This window comes from Macaca fascicularis, chromosome 5, assembly GCF_037993035.2.
Source record: "Macaca fascicularis isolate 582-1 chromosome 5, T2T-MFA8v1.1".
NCBI classification, from domain to species: Eukaryota; Metazoa; Chordata; class Mammalia; order Primates; family Cercopithecidae; genus Macaca; species Macaca fascicularis.
Genome location: NC_088379.1, coordinates 59,318,348 through 59,326,033, shown reverse-complemented (window position 1 = coordinate 59,326,033; position 7,686 = coordinate 59,318,348).

Below are 7,686 nucleotides of genomic sequence, written 5' to 3'. Positions count from 1 at the left end.
TTCCCAACTAAAGACTAGGGCACTGTACTTAGTAGTCAAGGACTGTTAAATACCTTGAAAATTTAACTTTTGCTGGTTATACTAGAGTCACATATACTTTCCCTAATATCCCCTAGTTTGTTAATTCACTTTCAACCTACAGTCACGTGATTAGATAGAGCATCAGCAAAGAGATCGGCTATTGGTACTTGTGCTTTCAGGTTCCTAAATGTCCTCAGAGGAGTTTCTGCTTAAAGAATTTCCTCTACTTTATTATAACACTTGAAATTTTTCAAGGAATAACTCAGATAGTACCCCTTCCCACTTAAACACTTTCTCTTCATTGCTTCATTTAATACACCAACCCAATATGGTGCATAACACGGGAAGAATGCAATGCTATAGTTATGCAATATGGCTAATAATCATTAACACGTCCACAGTACTTATGTGCCAGAGTGTTCGAAGAGCTTTGTAAACATTAACTCATTTGATCCTTACAACAAATCTATGAAGGAGTTAGAGTCTATTGTCAGTTCTGTTTTACACTTGAGGACACTGAGGACCAAAGAGATTAAATTTGCCCAAATCTAGCTCCAGAGTCCAGATTCTTAACCATTAGGCAACCCATACATACTCCTTATGTGAATTTGAAGTAACCTCATAAAAAAGAACCAATAAACCCAAGAACTAGGGCTTTTAAATCACATTAAACTGGCAGTAACTGGCTCCAAAAGTGCCTATAAGGACAAAGTATGAAAATGCATCAGATGATAAAGGCCTGAACCCTGGTCAGATGCACATCTAGGGCCTTTTCTGGGAATTCCATCAACTCGTTGCCTAAACTCATTACAGGAAATTACTAAGCATTGAGATGACTCTAGTATTATGAGCTCTTAAGGTGGCCAGCCAAGGATAAAACCATACATTCAGTTATAAAGGCAATCTTTACTTTGACTGTGAAGTCCAACTTGGTGAGAATCCAGGACACTTTTGCTTGAGAAGCAGTTTTTTCATTTCAATCTGTAATTTTGTTGTAAGAGAGCCATGTGGATTCTGATGTATGCCAGTACCCCATCTCCTGGGGGTGCAAAACATATTTTGGTTATTAAAAATATCAACACTCCCAGAAAACACAAACCAGAAATATTATAATAAATGTAAAAATAAATGTATAAATAGCATACACATTTTAGTTTCAACCTCAAAAATTTTGCCTAACATGAATATCATTTCAGATTTTGTGAACCAGTTTGCATTGGCCAGCCATGTCAATATTAGGATAAAAGCAGAATAAAAGTTATTAGCAACATAAACTGCAGAAAGCTTTGTGGTTATTGTCATGTTGGGGAAATATATTTTTGTTCCATGGTTTTTATTCAACAGGTATAAAAAGTAGCTAAGAAAACATAATTCTCTTCATTCATTCACTGAATAATCATTTACTGATGCTTTAGTATGTTCTAGAGGTTGAGTCATAATAGTGAATAAAATAGCCTCCATTTGCCAAAACCTCATAATTTGGGAAAGAGACAAATAATGAGACCACATAAGCATGGTGTGGTGAGTTAGGCATAAACAATGTTGCTGTGGGATTGTGTGGGAAGCTGCTGGTCTATTTGAAGTAGTTGGTAATAGGAAAAATTAAATCCTCCTTTTTACTCTTTATAAGTGTGACTTTTCTCCTGAGGAATGTTTGTTTTAGAGAAAACCCACAGGTAAGAGCACTTCAACCTCTCTTCACTGTTGCCAGGGCATCCACTGTCTAAATTTTTAATTGGTATTGGGGCCTGCAGAAAAACCATAAGTATATAAGAAACTGAGGGAAACAAGGTGGAAAGAAGGGATATGAGGCTGGGGTGTCTGTGAGGAAATTCAGGGCAACAATTATTCTTACTCAACTGATGTTTCGTGTATAATGCTAAGCTCAGCAGGTTCTTGCTTCAAATCAGGGGTTCTTAACCAGGGCTTTGTGAATGGGCTTTAAGGGAATAGGTGAACTCCCTTACACTTGTACAAAAACTGTGTGCAGATTTCTGGGGAGTGTCCATGGAATGCATAAGATTCTCAAAGAAGTTCATTTTTTTTAAAAAGATTCAGAATAATTCAGGAACAAATTTAGATTTTACAGTAGAGGATGAAGCTTTAGGAGCTCTCTTTAAAAAAAAAATACAAATTACAAATGTGAAGTGATTCATGAAAGTGATCATTATTTAGAATGACAACATAATATTCCTATTAATTAACTACCTGATAATTCTCTATAATACTTTTTTCAACGATTTTTGGCTGCATACCTTTAATCACTTCTTCATGTAACAGCTGTGGTTTCATTATATCTAATGTCATTGGGGTTAATACTCCTAGTTTGTAGACTCTTCATTGTATAGGGGGTGTTTTCATAGTTTGATGTTCAAAATGCTGCTTGTGACTAACTTTATTTACTGTCTTAATAATGTCCATATTTGTGAGGCAATTTGGAGGAAACAATTCTTTCAGGGTCAGTAAAATTGAGAAGTTTATAACATGATACATTCATTCGATTTCTTTGGTACTGTTCTAGATGCTTTATATGTGTAATTCACTTAAATCTTACTGCAACTCTATGAGGTTGATACTACTATAACAGTTTACAGTGAGTAAACTCAAGACAGAGAAAAGCGAATAGCTTTACCCAAGGTTCACACAGCTAGGAAGCTAGTGAGTTGGGATTTCAATCCAGCTAGATTGACCCTAGAGACTGAGCACTTAACTGCTGTATTCCACTTTTTATAAACCTGAGTCCAAGACAGGGATGAAGATGCTCCCAGTTTCTCAGGGACTGAGTTCCCACAATGTCCTGGGCTTCACCATGAGCTGAGAGTGAGCAATGAAATGATAGAAACTTCAGATACAAGGAGAAGCAGTGTGACAAAAGCAGGGACTTACACCCCACTTCACACTGGGACCACTAGGACGAACCACATCACAGAGTGTCCTTCTTCAACATGTGGTGGTGGCAGCAGAGAGGAAAAGGCACTGTGGCATGTTCAGTCAGAGAGCACCGTAAGTCACACCTTCTTGTTCCCTAAAGCAAGACATGTCACCTCAACAGAAGAAACTAGCACAGCAATCATAAACTTCAGCAGTGGATGTCTGTACTTCCAAAGGGCAGGAAAGATTCAGTACCTCAGCACTAAATGCAGCAGTAACAGATGCCAACACCCAAGGACACCCCACTGGACTCCAGTGATAAACAGGTCATCAGTCCAATGCCTGGAAGGAGAACAAGAAGGAGGAGCAAAAGCAAAATAAATAGTCCCCATATTAGCCAATTAAACTGTAGTGAGAAGAAGGTATATGGAGGTAGGAAGAAAAATAGCAAAGGAAAAAGAAGTTTTATTCACTCATTCATTTATCAATAAACATTTATCAAGCATCTATTATGCTACAGAAATTGTGCCAGTCACTAGCACAAGAAACAAAGGCAAGCAAGCTTTTGTTTTCAAACACTTACCATAAAGATGAGTAATTAAACTAGCACGTGAAAATATTAGCAGAAAAGATAGGGCAAAATCAAGTGCTGTGAAGGGCATTATAGCTGTTTTTTATGTCTAATTTATTTTAAAAGGAAAGAAGAAAAATATTGAAATAAATAGGACAAAATGTTAACTTTTTAAAATAAAATTAAATTTTAATAATTGACATAAAAATTGTACATATTTATGGAGTACATAGTGATATTTTGAGACATATAATATATAGTGATCAGATCAGAGTAATTGGCGTATCCACCATCTTAAACATATATCACTTCTTTGTGCTGGGAACATTCAATATCTTCCTTCTAGCTATTTGAAACTACAGAATATATTGTTGTTAATTATGGTCATTCTACAGTGGTACAGAAACTAGAATTTATTTCTCCTTTCTAGCTATAATTTTGTATCCTTTAACAAATCTTCCTCCATCCCTATCTTTCTCATACCCTTCCCAGCCTCTAGTATTCTCTGTTCTACTTTTTTCTTATATGAGATCAACTTTTTTTAGCTTCCACATAATATTTGTTAACATCATTAATTCTCAGTCATGACTACATGGATGTTTGTTGTATTGTTACCCATAATCTTCTACATTCATTTTTTTCATAATGAAAATATATGCCAAATAAGTAGCCATGTACTTCAGAAGATTTTATAAGGCAACATCTCTATCTACCATTGCTGCAATTCCCTAATAATGTGTTTTGCTTTGGGGAAGAACCAAATCCTTTTTGGCTTGGAACATTTCAACTCTAAAAATATTTAACTACTGGTAATAACACCTGCAAATCTAGTACTTGTATAAGTACATTTCCAAGATTGGTAAAAAGAAACTATGTTAGAAATGGATAATGTGTGCTGTAGGGATATTCAATAAGAGTTAGTTTTATGATTTGTAGAGTAAGTATAGAAAATATTTCCCATTCAGACACCTAAGGAAGCAATTTCTTACCATGAACATTCTTCTTTTTACAACATTTCATAAACTGAGCAATTGAGACATTCTTTATAGGGAAGCGGAAGAGGAAATAGGCAGCAAACTTTGGAACTCAAAAGGAGCTTTGGTCAGTTTGAATCCCTGAAAGTCAGGTTCATTTTCCGTGCATGAAAGAGAACAAATTCTTTCACTAGTCCTTTGATCGCTTTATGGTTTTGTTGTTCATTCTAGTGATTGTACTAGAAACAAGTTTCACTTCAGCTATGACAGTTAATGATAGACAACAGAAAGGGAAGTAGGTGTGGTGCTGTAGTTAATTATAATGACAAGAGCGTTGGTTGCTATTTATAGCATTTGTTAAACTTTCATCTTTTCAAATTGCTATTTTCATGCAGCAAACTTAAATCTCTCAGGCAAGAAAGTAAGCAACTGCAAGTAATTTCTGGCATTAGTCAAATCTGTAATGACCAAGAAAAACACCTTCTTCACCTTGAAGTGCCACCAGTTACCGATGAGAATATGAAAATAAACATTTACAAAGTAATCTTGCAGTGATCAGTTTTGGAAGATGATGAAAAAGGGAATTATGCCATATGAGCCTATCTGGGAGGCAAAACTGATGAAATGTGAATTTGAGACAATAGACTTAAAAAAAATCAAAGCAATTTTATTAAAATGACCTTGTCAGAAAACAATTTGCCCATACCTAATGAAAAGTGTAATTGGTGATAAGACTGACAGCGGCTGAATCTGGGACCAGAAACGCACAGTTGTGATTTTGAAACCTTGGTTTCTAATTTACTGTGAGACTAGAATTGTTATTGCATTTAACTACCGGGTTCCTGTTCTTTAGACACGTTGAGCTCTGTGATGAACTCAGCCCCACAAAAGTGGAAGGAAGAGGAGGTTTGTGAGTGGTAGGAGGATGGAGGGTGGACAGGGAGAGACTGGGAAGACTCACACTTCCGGCACGTGGACACTCACTTGGCCTACTCTTACATCAGAAAGACGAGCTCAGGTTTCTCTTCTGTTAGGCCTTAAGTTCCTTCTTGAGTGGAACCTTTGTTTACAACCTGCTGGACTTCCTTTGAGCATTGTACACAGTATGTCCACAATACATTCATGTTAACTACATCAGCGTTGCTAGGACAGTCTGGACAGTATGATCCTAATACAGCTTGCCTACTGATTTGAATAAGTTTTCAAGCCAGTGGCAGGCGGACTGTAGAATAAGGCTAGTGAAAAACAGGGAACTGAACACAAAAGTAGATTGCAGCGGCCAGGGAGCTCAAGTAAGGATGTGGGCAATCATTCTTTCTGGTAAGCAAGTTTGGTGATTTTGTTGAAATGATCTTAAATGTGGTGGTGTTGAGTCCTGAGAGTTCAGATATTTTAACAGCTGAGATTTATTTCATTTATAGGTTTCAGTTTAATACCAAATTAAAATATATCTTATGGTTTAATAAGACCAAGACTCTTCTGATGTTGAGAATACTGTGAGTAAAACATGATAAATGATAGAGACTAACATTGAGCTTCTTTTCTCCCAGCAATGAAAGATGTTCACCATATAATATGCATGAGGTCACAATTCTAATACTCTCTATTTGCCCTTCCTTTTACATGAGATAGCATCATCCTGAAAGCTGCAATCCTGTTGTTTATCTTCCTTCTGATTGCAATCATGTATTTCATGCAAGGTTTTATCCTGGACAACAGTGAATAAAAAATGTATCTACTTTTATCACATTCATTAAAGCTACAAATATATATTGCTCACATATTGTGTATAACCTTCTATGGCAAAGGTTGAGGAGAATAAAAACATTTAAAAACTGACTTTACCTTTTTAGGAATTAAGATTATCACCTAAAAAAAAAAAAAAAAAAAAAAAAAGCTAGCACTACAAAGTCAACAATCCTGACAGACAAGGAATAGAAACACGGACTGCTGTAAGAGGTCAAGGGAGGGTGAGCTCATCTGGCTGGATATTCAAGGAAGACTCCCTGGAAGGAGTGGGGTTTGAGCTGGCCTTAAAAAATGAGCATATGTCTGGGAGTTAAAGAGAAGACAAGGTTTTCCAGGCAAAGAGAATAGACAGTGTTCTTTTATGCGCTCTTTAGAGAAACTCATTAATCTAAATCTAAACTGGATTTACAAAAAACAAACAAACAAACAAAAAACTTCCCCCTTTTCCTACCTCTTAGCCCCTAAAAGGAAGAACAAGGGAAGTATTGATTCAGATGTTGAAAAGTTTAGGGGTATCTCCAGCTTCAGATTTGGTTGGAGGCAAATGCCCAAATGCCACTGGGATTATCTGTCTTCATTCTCAGAAGGCTGTGCTCTACAGTGGGGCCTGGAAGCTCCAGATTCATGTCCTGCCAACTCAGCAACCCTACAGAATTCAGGCACTTACATCTTGGGATTGAGTCTCATTTGCCTGACTTGGGACAAGCCTGGCCCCTGAGCCAGTCACTGCAGCCAAGGTGACAAAAATACTCTTATTGCGTAACGTAGGTATAACCCCCTGGAATTTGGTTAGGCTGGAGATGGGGGATTAGTGCTACCTTAACCTAACAGGTGATGAGCTAGCTGGGGATAATTCTATTAGAAAGATCTGAGAGATACTCCTAGAAGGAGAAATGGATGCTAGGAGAAATCAAGACAGTATAAATACGTATTCAGAAATGGGTGAGAGGTCAAAGTTTACATAGACCTAGATGTCTGTAAATACAAGTACACATAAAAATTATTAAAATATTTTTGTATTTTCAGATATTTGGTTTACTTTCCATCTGTTTTTTAAATTATTAAACAATCCAGGATTTGAAAACACTAAGTCTACAAACCAAATTTAATGCCCGTTCTCTGTCCCCATCCCTGACCATTATCCTATACCACTCCTACTAAAAAAAATTAAAAAAAAAAAAAAAGGTAAATTGAGAAATAGAGCAAAGCACGGGATGTTCTCTGTTGCTCAGGACAGAGTATTAAGAAATCTTTTCCGGGGAATTCCCCATGTTTCAGATAGAATAGAAATTAAGTGGCTGATTCACGCATTCATTAACAATAGGGAGAATGTTCTGAAATACCAATCCATTCTAACCCCATCAGATCCTCCCTAATGCCTATTCTTACAAAACGCCTTGAAATTTCAAGGGTGTTTCCTGGCATTTGTTTTCATCAAATGCTAATGCACCTATGTCACGGTACTTCGTTTATGCACTATGGATGTTGGCACACTTTGTT